Source organism: Ranitomeya variabilis, chromosome 6 (genome assembly GCF_051348905.1).
Source record: "Ranitomeya variabilis isolate aRanVar5 chromosome 6, aRanVar5.hap1, whole genome shotgun sequence".
NCBI classification, from domain to species: Eukaryota; Metazoa; Chordata; class Amphibia; order Anura; family Dendrobatidae; genus Ranitomeya; species Ranitomeya variabilis.
Window position 1 is genome coordinate 197,512,748 of NC_135237.1, and position 13,774 is coordinate 197,526,521.

The window sequence follows — 13,774 nt, forward strand, 5'->3', positions numbered from 1 at the left end:
AGATCTTTCTCCCGGTTCAATGGTTATTAGTGACTACCGATGCCAGTGTTCTGGGCTGGAGAGTGTCACCAGTGTGCTCAAGTGCTCAAGGCCGCCGGTCATCTTGGGAATCCAGTCTCCCGATCATTGTTCTGGGTATCCGAGCGGTACAGTTAGTCCTACAGCAGGTCCACTGCCTTCTGGCACGTCACCCCATCCGAATTCAATCGGATAACGCCATGGCTGTGCCATACGTCAATCATCTAGGAGGTACCCGCGGCCATTGCTGAGGTACCTCACATTCTCTGATGGGCCAACATCAATCACTCGGGGATCTCGGCAGTACACATCCCAGGAGTAAAACTCTGGGCGGCAGACTTCTTCAGCCTTCAGGGTCTCGCCTCAAGTGAGTGGGAACTTCATCCGGAAGTGTTCCAACAGATCTGCCTTCACTGGAGCACTCCAGATGTAGATTGGATGACATCAAGACTGAATGCCAATGTACTCGAGTTCATAGTTCAGAGTGCATGCTCTGGTTCTTCCGTGGTACCAGTTCCGTCACCCCTCTTCCACTACTTCCGAGAGTCTTTAGGAAGCGGAATGAGTGCCAGTGATCCTTGGCGATCTGCACTGACCACGTCAGGTTTTGTTTGCGGAGCTAGTACAACTCATCGCCGATTTTTCTCTGGCGGTTGTCGGATCATCCAGATCTGCTTTCGAGGAACTGGTTCTGACTCAGGCGGGACTCCCACAACAAGTTGTCAGCGACAAGTGCTTGTAAGACTGCCTCAGTACGAATTTTGCTTGGGGCAGAGATCACGGACGCCTTGCCCCTTTTTTAGTTTCCTTCAAAACAATCTAGATTAAAGCCTGACGCTCAGCTCGCTGTAAGTCTAGATTTTAGCCTTTTCGGTCTTATTGCAACATAAATGCAAGTAGGGACTTTCTCGCAGGGAGTTTTCACATGCGGTTCCTCCCTATCGCCTACCGTTAGATCTTTGGGACCTTAATGGTCCTGTGGGGTCTTACAGTAGTAGACTCCTTTTGATCCGGACAGACTTTACTGTCATGGAAGGTCACCTTTTTCTCTGCGGTCACATCTTTCAGGCGAGTCTGCCGAGATAGCCACTCTGTCCCTTCAGACTTTTCCTTATTGTCATCAAGACAAGGTTGTCCTCATGCCGTCCTTGTCCCTTGTTACTAATGTGGTATCGTACTCCTTCTCTTACGAGGACATCGTTCTTCCCTCGTCTCGTTCAGCACCAGTCCACGAAACGGAATGGGTTCCCCATACTCTGGACGAGGTGAGTGCTCGGAGAAGGTACGTATCGAGGGTGGCATCCTTCCGAAGGTTGGACACTTAATTTGGGCTTCCTGATGGTCACAGGAAGGCATCCTGATGGTTACAGGAAGGGTTTAGCCGCTAGCTAACCCTCGTTACACCATCCAGGGGTCCTTCCGCATCAGAGGTCAGCCTATCCCAGCGGGAATCAGGGCACTCTATTTCGTCGATAGTGGCTTCTTGGGCCATTAGGCACCAGGTGTTGGCAGAGCAGTCAGACAACGTTGCAGTTTCATCCAGTCCGCACACATTCTTAAAGCACTGCAATATTCACACCCAGACTTTCGCAGATGAGAGTCTGGGCAGGTGGACTCTGCAGGCCCTGGTAGCACATTCTTAAGAAGCGGTTATGCAGGGCCTGATCTGTTATGTTGTCCCCACCCAGGGACTGCTTTGGGACATCCCATGGCCTGTGTCCCCCAATGAGGTGATGGAGAAATAGGGATTTTTGTGTATTCACTGTAAAATCCTTTTCTCCGAGCCAGTCATTGGGGGACACAGCACCCACCCTGTTAATGGCTCTCTGCTTGTTCTGTAATTTGACATGTTATACTCTTATGTCATTGATCTCCTACTGCTTTTGCACTGAACTGGTTCTCTGGGAGCCAGCATGAGGGCGTATACTACAGGGGAGGAGCTAACTTTCTTTGTAATACTTAGTGTCAGCCTCCTGGTGGCAGCAGGATACACCATGGTCTGTGTCCCCCAATGATTGGCTCGGAGAAAAGGATTTTATGGTGAGTACACAAAAATCCCTATTTTTAACCCCTTTGGTGGCATACAATTGCGTTGTGTCGATGGGTTTTCATGGTGACCTCTGACTTAAAAGGAACTTCACCCCCTCAGATGTTTTTTTTTTTTTTCTATTAATATGGGCATACATGTATTAGAATGGTTAAAATAGTCATACCTGTATGCCCATATCTGCGCTCTTGATGTGCAGAAAGTCTTTCATTCTGTTATGGTAATGAGTTCTTCCAGGCTTCGGGGCGTGCAGTGTCTGGAAGAAAACTCGGCCTCCGGTCTTCATTTGAATACCATCCCCTTTCCCATCAGTGTCACAGTGCCCTGTGACATTTATTGCTGACCTGGAATCCTGCGCAATAGTCAATGTAAGACAAGAAGCAGTATTCAATGACAAGGATCACAAAATAAAAGTAATTGCTTAATTATACTTACTAGTGATGAGCGAACATACTGTGATAGTGTGTTATCCGAGCATGCTTGTGTGCTAATAGAGTATCTTCGGCATGCTCGAATATTATGTCTAAGTTCCTGTGGTTGGTGCGATTACAGCATTACCAGATTTATCTGTTTTTAGATTTGGCTGCTGTCGCATTAAAACTCTTATTTTTCTTTGCAAACAAAAGTTTATGCATTGCCATATTTGAGAACTATAATTTTCCATATTTTGGCTGACAATCACCTAAGGGCTTAGTTTTTCCGGAACTAGTAATGTTTTTATTGGTACCACTTTCAGTCACACAACGTTTTTTTGATCGCTTTCTACTCTGATTTTTGGGAGGCAGTATGAACAAAAACCAGCAATTCAGGAATTTATTTTTATGCCATTCACTGTGTTGTTAAAGTGACGGGCATCTTTTTTCCTCGGGTTAATACGATTACAGCAATACCACATTAATGTCATATTTTTATGTTTTGCCGCTTTTACACAAAAACAATTTTATTAAAAAAAATGTTTATGCAGTTTTTGATTTTGAGAGCTTTAACTTTTTTATTTATCCACTAATGGAACTGTATGGTGACAAGATGACATTTTCAGCTATACTATTTTTACATCGTTTTTCATTCCACCTGTTTTTGGCGGTATGATGGAAACATTTTTTATTTTATTTTTTTCTGATGTAACCGGTGAGGTTAATAGTTTTATAGTTCCAAATGAGAGACAGCAAATGTGTGTACTTTTTTTTGTTTTTACATACTGTAAGGTGGCAGCTGGACACGTCATGGATGGGAGGTATGCGTCCCCCAGGTGCCAACCCTCGGTGATGTAGGACCCGGAGAAGCAGGCTTCAGCACATACAGTATAGTGCTGAGAGCTGTTTTTTGAACCCGGATTATGAGTCCGGGTTTTATGAGCGGCTGAAAGAGCTGGGTGGGATCAGCCACTCACTTACCTCCAGTCCAGGTCTTGGTGTGATTTAAAGGCACAGATGATTGGCCTCGGGAAGACCAAAACATCCAACACTGCGGAGACACCATCACGTGTTTCTCAACGCAGTGATCCAGAACACTGCCCCCATCCCTTATGGGAAATATGCAAATGCATGTAGGATATCTGCGGAGACACCATCACGTGTTTCTCAACGCAAGCAGTGAATAGCCAGGCCTTTCCCCGGGAAGGAACAACCACGGGAAGGGCAGCATCCAATCAAGGAAAAGATCCAATACAGGAAAACCACCTATGCCAAGCATGGTATCCATATCACTGCTTGCGTTGAGAAACACGTGATGGTGTCTCCGCAGATATCCTACATGCATTTGCATATTTCCCATAAGGGATGGGGGCAGTGTTCTGGATCACTGCCTTGAGAAACACGTGATGGTGTCTCCGCGGTGTTGGATGTTTTGGTCTCCCCGAGGCCAATCATCTGTGCCTTTACAGCCTTTTACTAGGCACTGCTCCTAATAGCCAGATTCCTACTCCACACTGATGAGGGGCAAATACCCCAAAACAGCTGTCTGTGGATGGATACCATGCTTGGCATAGGTGGTTTTCCTGTATTGGATCTTTTCCTTTATTGGATGCTGCCCTTCCCGTGGTTGTTCCTTCCCGGGGAAAGGCCTGGCTATTCACTGCTTGTGTTGAGAAACACGTGATGGTGTCTCCGCAGATATCCTACATGCATTTGGTGTGATTTAAGACAGCTGGGGCTGTCTCACTTGTTATGTGTGTTTTGCAAGGTGAGGCCCTGCTGTCGGAGTCTGAGAGGAAAAGAAGTACATTTAAATGGCTGAGCCCATGGGTTATATGGACTTGTTGTTTCATGTTTTGCTCCGTTAGACCTTTGTTTACCTGGAAGAGGCTGTTTACTTTGTAACCCTGACGGTTTATGGACATTTTTTTTTTTATAAACTACATGTTCGTTGGAACCAGTGAACTAAGTCCTGTGAGTGAACCAGCGTCTACTGCAAAGCCGTTCCCTCACAATTGGTGCTTTGAATGCGGGCAGAAATCCCAAAGGACGGGTGACTGCTGTCTGGAAACTGCATGTGCGGGGTCAAGATGCACTAGCCGTGCAAGTGCATCCTGCAACCATGGAGGAGCTAATTAAACACCTGGTATAGGCGAATCTACATCAGCAGCAACATTAGCAGGATACCAACAAGCTGTTGATACAAAAAATGCAGCAGCAGCAACGAAAGCAGCAGGAACAGATGACGCTGCTGGAAGAAGCCATCCGTGTCACAGAAGCCGCACCACCTCCAGGTCGAAGCGACGAGACCCAGATGTGGAAAACCATGAGAGGGGTGTTGCAACAGAGGACTCCGGGGAATTACATTAAGGCGTTCCTGGCCGTGTTTCAGAGGGTGGCGGACTATGAGAGATTACAACCGGAGCAGTGGGTGGAGATGCTAGTGCCATATCTGACCAGAGAGCCACAGAAAGCGTACTTTGATTTGGACCTTCAAGACGCCAAAGAGTATGACAAACTAAAAGCTGAGATCTTGGCTCAGCTGGGTGTAACCCTGGCAGTCAGGCACAACGAGTCCACCTATGGGACTTTCACCATGATAAACCTTCCCAGTCACAAATGTTTGACCTTCTGCACCTGGTACCGAAGTGGCTGCAGTTAGAGACTTGTTCCCCAGCCCAGATGGTTGAGAAGCATGGTCATGGATCAGTTTATCCGCTCTCTTCCAAAGCCCATTCAGTCCTGGATTGCCCAGGGAGATCCCCAAAATGCTAACGACCTGGTACGCCTAATGGAGAGGTACTGGGCAGTCAAGGGTTCCTGGGTAGTCCAGCAGGGGTAAGTTCACCTTTCTAGGTTTCCCAAAGGCAGGATGGATTCCAAAAGAAGGACTAAATCTGCACTGGGGGGGGCTTTCAAAATCTCAAGAGAGATCTGAGTCACAGCCAATTAATAAGTCCCCTGCCATTCTCTGTTGGAGGTGTCATGCCCCTGGCAGTATAGCCGCCCGTTGTCCAATGAACTCTGAGCTGGGTCATTCCATGTCAAGTGGACCAGTGGTCCCCACTCGACCTTCTCCGATTCTGCTGAAAATTTATAAGGATGTACATGTATGTTTGAAAAGAGGTTCTGTAAATTTTTAGGGCCAGATCTCAAATACATTGGGCACTGTTGACCTTTCACTGGAGGTTCCACCAAGCCTGCGGCTTCAGCTAAGAGAATTTTGCAAACTTTGGCACATAGCCATTAGAGTTCTATACTGGCTATGATGCTGAAATTTGTCATACTAGCTCAACTTTTGCTGCTAAACACGATACAATTATTACCGGCTATGACAAAACAATATTTTGACCGCAATTTTGTGTCAAAGTAGCTTGAAAAACGCGTCGCATAAAATTTATGCCAAACTTTGCCCATATATAACTCAAGACCAAAAACCAATAGTAACTGGTGCTTTGCCCTGTACACCAAACATCTACATGACTTTGCATTGCTGCAATATCACGGTCAAAGCATATGTATTTGTGGAAATATTCACACCCACATATGATGAAAAACTTAAAAAAACGAATTTTACCTATTTTTAGGTCAAATTTCTCAAAAAGGGTACCCTTAAAATATATTAATTCTGATATCATTAGAAAGAGCACATTTTTCTCTACAAGGATCATTGTTTTTTTTTTTTGGAGTCTCTCAGTTTAAGAAATGAAAAATGCCACTGAACATGGTGTTATTTATTAATACGCAATGAATGGTAACTGCACTATTCAAACCCTTGCGTTGGTCCATGGTGGTTATACCACAACCAATTCCCTAAGAATTGGTATTATAATCCTATTAAGAATTGTAATAATGCTGTCTATCGAGAATTGGCAGCCCCATCGCCTAGGAGCCATGGCCGATAGCCGTGCAAGGCGAGCCTCGGGCGGTCTCTTTATCGCAGGTTCCGAAGCCTGAGGGTGGGTGTCTTTGCCTAGGATCTCAAGCCTAATATTGGGTATCTTTTGTTGGTTCCCAAGCCATAATGTTCAGTCTAAGTGGTCTGGAATTGTTGCTGAATTTGCAACATAATCGGTTCAGAGAAGCTGTATTGTCGGCCCATTGCTGTTGCAGCTGTGCTGAAATTATTGCAATGATTGACTGCTCGGGAATCCAGCATGTATCATTTCTCACAGGCCAGTGAAAGAAGTTAGCTGGTCCATGAGGATGCATAAAATTTATTAATGCATCATGCTTGTCGACTGAAATTTCAGAAATATTTCCAATCCACCAGTTCCTATCGTAAATGCAGGCAATGTATTGCCCTGGCTAGAGGTTAGCAATTGGCACAAAAGGCATTTCTGATCTGACAGATCTATCTACATGGGTAATGAAAGATGATGGGTCATTTGACACCCTTGAAATGCAAATCTTTTTGTCATCAATTGGCACAAACTGGTGATTTTCTCTTGTTCCAGCAATCGTATGTCCATCTTTGAACCTTTCCTCTTGAACTACCCGTATTTCGTAAATTTTTTCTTTTGGAACAAAAAAAACTTGATTCCATGCAGTTGCTCGTTGCAAAAGTTGAATAAATCCACCGCGGTCAGTATTTGGTTTCCAGTTGGGCGTTGAAGACTGGCACGAGCTGCCAACCTCTTTGCTGTCCCTCCAATCCCATCACAGGGCGACTTTCCATGACTGGTACCAAAAAAATTCCATTCAGCGCTGATATTGAAATCAGCATTGTGGTGGCACAAGTAAAGAAAATGTTTGAAATTTTTGTACTGGGCTGCAGATCCATCGCTGAAGTAGTGGATATGACGAATCCCATAGATGAGAGTCTTGAGATACTCCACAATTACTGTTAAGAAAGTGTGGACTGCAACTGTGTCATGTCGTGAGCAATCACTGATTATGCACAAGCTGATGTTCTGCGCAGCTTCACCATTTAACTCCTTGAAGTAAATTACAAATGGGTGTACTGTAGCTTGACTATTTTCCCAGTGGAAACCTTGAAGGGCATCTTGAACAATAAATGAGTAATTTTCAGCAAAGTCCATAAGGATCACAAGCTCTCAGGTCTCAGATTTTCCTTCAACGATTTCAGATATCAACTTTGATGCTTGGCGATGTAGTGATGGCTACAAAGTTTAGAAATTTTCAAAACCAATTCTTCAATTAAATCTTCTATAGTCAGTTGTTTCGTATCAAGCGTGTCTCGATCAGTGTGAATCCATTGTTTGAACTCAATAATATCTTCAGGGTCACTGTTGACAAACACATTGACTAGAAATTCTTTTAAAACTTCAGGACCCGGGCATTTATCACAACGGCCAAGCATACAGTCCTTGGATTCAATTCCACAGACCATTTTGCATATGAGCTCTTTGTAGTCATCATTGATTGAGCATGCTGCAAGCATTAGTTTGACATTTTGGTGAATGGTGCACACAAACGGAATATGTTCCAGCAGATCCAACGGTTACGCACCACTTTGGCCGAAGCTCACACAACTTGGAAAATCCAATTTCAGGGCCATTCCGATCCCGATAGGCAACAAACATTTCCCTCATATTGCTCAGTAATAGTTGCTTTTGCATCTGCTTTTTTTCTCCTGCTATTCGCACTGATACATAGTCTTTTTTACCAGGGCACATTCGACTGAATTCATCATTCTCAAAAAATGCCTGCACCTTTTTCTTCACTTCCTCGGAAACTTTCTTGCCACACTTGATTCTAGGTAAGGCTAAGATCCCATGTTCACATTTAAGCTTTCGAGCTTGTTTGACCATTTGTTCAGAGACACCGAATTCGTCTGATATAGCCTTAATGGACCAACTTTTAGGTGCCAATGTCAAGATTTGGACCTTTTTGGACAGCAATGGGCCGACAATACAGCTTCTCTGAACAGATTATGTTGCAAATTCAGCAACAATTCCAGACCACTTAGACTGAACATTATGGCTTGGGAACCAACAAAAGATACCCAATATTAGGCTTGAGATCCTAGGCAAAGACACCCACCCTCAGGCTTCGGAACCTGCGATAAAGAGACCGCCCGAGGCTCGCCTTGCACGGCTATCGGCCATGGCTCCTAGGCGATGGGGCTGCCAATTCTCGAAAGACCGCATTATTACAACTCTTAATAGGATTATAATACCAATTCTTAGGGAATTGGTTGTGGTATAACCACCATGGACCAACGCAAGGGTTTGAATAGTGCAGTTACCATTCATTGCGTATTAATAAATAACACCATGTTCAGTGGCATTTTTCATTTCTTAAACTGAGAGACTCCAAAAAAAACCTCAATGATCCTTGTAGAGAAAAATGTGCTCTTTCTAATGATATCAGAATTAATATATTTTAGGGGTACCCTTTTTGAGAAATTTGACCTAAAAATAGGCAAAATTCGTTTTTTTTAAGTTTTTCATCATATGTGGGTGTGAATATTTCCACAAATACATATGCTTTGACCTTGATATTGCAGCAATGCAAAGTCATGTAGATGTTTGGTGTACAGGGCAAAGCACCAGTTACTATTGGTTTTTGGTCTTGAGTTATATATGGGCAAAGTTTGGCATAAATTTTATGCGACGCGTTTTTCAAGCTACTTTGACACAAAATTGCGGTCAAAATATTGTTTTGTCATAGCCGGTAATAATTGTATCGTGTTTAGCAGCAAAAGTTGAGCTAGTATGACAAATTTCAGCATCATAGCCAGTATAGAACTCTAATGGCTATGTGCCAAAGTTTGCAAAATCCTCTTAGCTGAAGCCGCAGGCTTGGTGGAACCTCCAGTGAAAGGTCAACAGTGCCCAATGTATTTGAGATCTGGCCCTAAAAATTTAGAGAACCTCTTTTCAAACATACATGTACATCCTTATAAATTTTCAGCAAAATCGGAGAAGGTCGAGTGGGGACGATTTTTAAAACTGGTCCACTTGATGTGGAATGACCCAGCTAATAGGCAGCAGCATAAGTCAGAGTTGCTCCTATTTTGCCTACCACTCCAGCAGTGCAGTTCCTCAACCTGGCGAGGGCCCTCAGTCATGCTTCGTGTCTGTAAACTGGGTGCGAGTGACTTGACTATTGGACTTAGGAAGTTTGGTGACCCTGATAAGGGCCACACTTCCACACCGGCAGATCCCTGGGAAGGTGGTGGGAGTCTGGTGTATCCATGGGGATGCTAAGAATTATTCTGTCCCCTAGGTCGATGTAAGCACAGACTGTGGCATCGTGTCTCATGAAGTGGGTGTCATCAAGAACTTGTTGCACCCCATAATAATAGGACAGGACTTTGCATTGATCTGGGAGATGTGGGGGAAAAAGGAGCAATGTGGGAGTTCAGATGACAGCCAGATCGCCCTTAAAGAAACCACCACAAGCTGTAGCCGACGAGTTTCCCTTGTGTGTTGTTATTGGCGATGAGGTAGCATCTCCTTAGGCCAGCAACCCTGAGCTGGAGGTGTGCAAGTGAAACTTTAGAAGTGCCTAACTGTTAAAGGGGTGTTTGAAAATGTAAGTGTTAAATTGTGTATGTCAGATGCCAGGGGCAGACTGTCAGTTCCCACATTTTGCTATGAATGGGGATCTGCTTTATAGAGTAACCAAACAAAGAGGTGAGATGATAGAGCAGTTATTGGTACATTGGCCCTATAGATGCAGGGTGTTAGACATGGCTCATTCCCATGTGTTCGGTGGTCACCTGGGGACAGATAAAACCCAGGAGCGCATACTCCAGAGATTCTATTGACCTGGGTGTTACAGAGAAATTTTGAGCTATTAGCGTTCCTGCCCCACATGCCAGCTGACCTCCCCAATGGCACACCTCTGCCGTCCTCTGGTAACATTGCCCGTTGGTCATAGATTAGCCGTCCAGGAAAGTAGTAAGTTGGGATAAATCTTGTAAAGACTTGCCTGGGAGCTACAATCTCTGCCGTCCTTCTCAAACCTCCTTCACCAGAGGTGGCAGCTAAGCTGCTACCAGGGTTTAGGGGCAAGACTCAACACTCACCACAAGTAAACCCTGAGTCTTGGAGTCCTCTCAGGAGGAGGTATCGGGAGGGTGGTGGTTCCCTCTGTATATTGCAAGGGTATGAGTTTGATGACCCAGGGGGATGCCTTTGTGGTCTGTTCCTCAAAGAGATCACCAGCTTTTGGCAAACGTATGCGTGGAAATAAGCGTTCAGGTCCGGACCTGTGTGTGAATGAATACATGTGGGTGTCCACTAAAAACATCAGGTGGAAGTACTCATCTGGGACCTGGAGTTCCAGGGTGATCGGGCCATATCGGGTGTTGGCCATTCTCAGCCCGGGAACTTTCCAGCTGCAGTTACCCCCAGTAATGCAGGTACATAACGTATTCCACAGGTTGGCGCTCTGGAGATTTGTTGTGCCTCCGGAGCCTACGTTATTGCCATCTCCGTCGGGCTGCTTTTGCCATAACCTTGAGGATCAAGTGACTGCGGAGGTGAATCCTAGTGGGTTAAGACGTCATTTCTGCTGAAGTCCAGTGTTGAGGGTCCAGATGCCCCTCGTTGAAATGTAGTTTTTTCCTTTCAGGCCAGCCAGGGTTAATGTCAGTTTCCTTGCTGGCAGCTTTGTTACTTGTCAGCTGATGTAAGTGGTGACCATTCCCACCATACTTAAAATGGTCACATGATGCATCAGCTGACTGTCGGTAATAGAGTTTGTCTCTAATGACCAGCCTTGGCGTAAGGAGCTCTCTGGTACCAGCAGGGTATCAGCTGCTTGAGGTCCTGGTTCTGTATCTGCTGTGTAGAGCTTAAAGCCACAGCTTGAACTAAGTTTTTGTTTCTCTCCTTGTCTGTTTGTCACTACCCCGTGTTTACACCATATGCAGTGGTGAGGCTAGCATCTTTGCTGGCCAGTGCACTGGCCAGGGTATAGTAGGGTGACAGCTAGAGGCTAGGCATGTGATGGCGGCAGGGGGAAAGGACCCACATAGGGCATTAGAGGAGCTTAGAGATAGGCACAGGCAATGTTAGGAGGTGCCCCATCCCTCGTTCCCTATTGTTAGGACCTTCCTCCCCCTTTTTCTATCGGGTCATTCCATGTCAAGTGAACCAATGATTTTTACCTCTATATTTTTACTTCTTTTGATATTTTGTTATTTGGTAATAGTGTGTCATAGAATGCAAAATGTGAAGGAAAAACATTTCTAGATTTTTTTTTAGTTTTTATTGATTTCCAAAATTCAGAAAAAGTGCGAATTTCGGTGTTGCCTGCCTTAACATTTCTCCTCATAACTCAGGGTAGAAAAAAGATAGACAAACAAAATAAACACCAGTCTACCCAGAACTGTACAGGCTTTGACCAGATATGTCACAAGAGTATCTTTGTTAATATTTTACCCATGCGAATGCAAAAGTTTAAAACGCATTTCTGAAAAAAAACGTTTTAGAAATTTCAAAAACTGCACATGTACCTGCTATGCTCCTATCCACATCTGTACCAAAATTCAAGTTGGGATCATGATGAGATCATATTTTAAAAAATTAAACTATACAGTGTCAATTCCAAAATCTGGAATTCAGATCTGTTCAGCCTGTGGTCTAGAAGTGTGGGGTCTATATTTACCAAATAATCCATGATTTTTAGATATTACTGCATTTTTTATTATGTTACAGCTTAGAAGCAGGAGAGGACAGAGGAAAAAGCTTTGTTGCTTTGTTAGAGCTCAACCTGAGAATGAACAGGGGTAGACAGTGAATGCAGAGCAAATGACAGGCCAGCAGCTCTGTCAATCATGTTGAGTATCTGCCCACTGCAGAGTCAGGAAGTAAGCCGGGGACACACTTAACGTATAAAAAAACGGTCCGTTTTTCACGGCTGAGAATCGCACAAATGTTTCAAAAACAGTGATCCGTGTGCAGTGCGAGGATGCGATTTCCTCGCATCAAATGATCCGTGTGACATCCGTATGGCATCCGTATGCAGAGATTTTCTCGCAAGCTTGCAAAACCGACATCTAATGGATTTATGTGCTCAAATGTTCGGGAAAACATATATACAGTGTATATATATATATGTCATTGAGACACACATATATATATATATATTCTGTATTTATATTTCATTCAGCGCGATATCTGTGAAAAGCCGGTAATTCAATTGCCGGCTTTGCATTTCTCCTTCACAAACCCGACAGGATATGAGACATGGTTTACATACAGTAAACCATCTCATATCCCCCTTTTTTTGGCATATTCCACACTACTAATGTTAATAGTGTGTATGTGCAAAGGCCCTCGCTTGGCAAAATAATAAACGCACAAGATACATACCTTCAGATGAACCGTCACGTCCCACGATGTAATCCATCTGAAGGGGTTAAAATAATTTACAAGCAGGAGCCCTGCTAATGCAGCGGTGTGCTCGTGCTTGTAATTCCCCGGCGAATGAATGAAATGTAGGTCATTGACCTACATTTCCTTCAGTCGCGGTGATGCGCCCCCTGGTGGATGTCCTCATATGACCTGGAGCGTGGGAAAAAGTTCCCAGGGTGCAGTTCATGAGAACATCCAGCAGGGGCTCATCACCGCGACTGAATGTAAGTATAGATCACTGCTTTCCTTTCAGCACCCGGGGGATTACAGGCACGAGCGAGTGGTTTATCGCAGCTCCTGCCTGTAATATTAGTTAATCCCTCCAGATGGATTACCTCGTGGGACGTGATAGGACATCAGAGAGGGTATGTATATTGTGTGTTTATTGTTTTGCCAAGCGAGGGTCTGAAAATGGATTGAGAGAGCAATAAAATATTAAAACAACCGCTGTGTTTATTTCATTAAAATACTTTTAAATCATGTGTGTGTGTGTTTTTTAACCCTTTCAAACAATTGGATTAATAATGGATAGGTGTCATAATTAACGCCTCTCCATTATTAATCTGGCTTAATGTCACCTTACAATAGCAAGGTGGCATTAACCCTTCATTACCCCATATCCCACCGCTACAGGGAGTGGGAAGAGAGTGGCCAAGTGCTAGAATAGGCGCATCTTCCAGATGTGCCTTTTCTGGGGTGGCTGGGGGCAGATGTTTTTAGCCACGGGGGGGGGGGGGGGGGGGGCAATAACCATGGACCCTCTCCTGGCTATTAATATCTGCCCTCAGTCACTGGCTTTACCATTCTGGCGGAGAAAATTGCGTGGGAGCCCACGCCAATTTTTTCCGCCATTTAACCCTTTATTTTAGCAGCTACAGCGGCCAAATTTTGCACATACACACTACTAACATTAGTAGTGTGGCATATGCAAAAAAAAAGGGGGATATGAGATGGTTTACTGT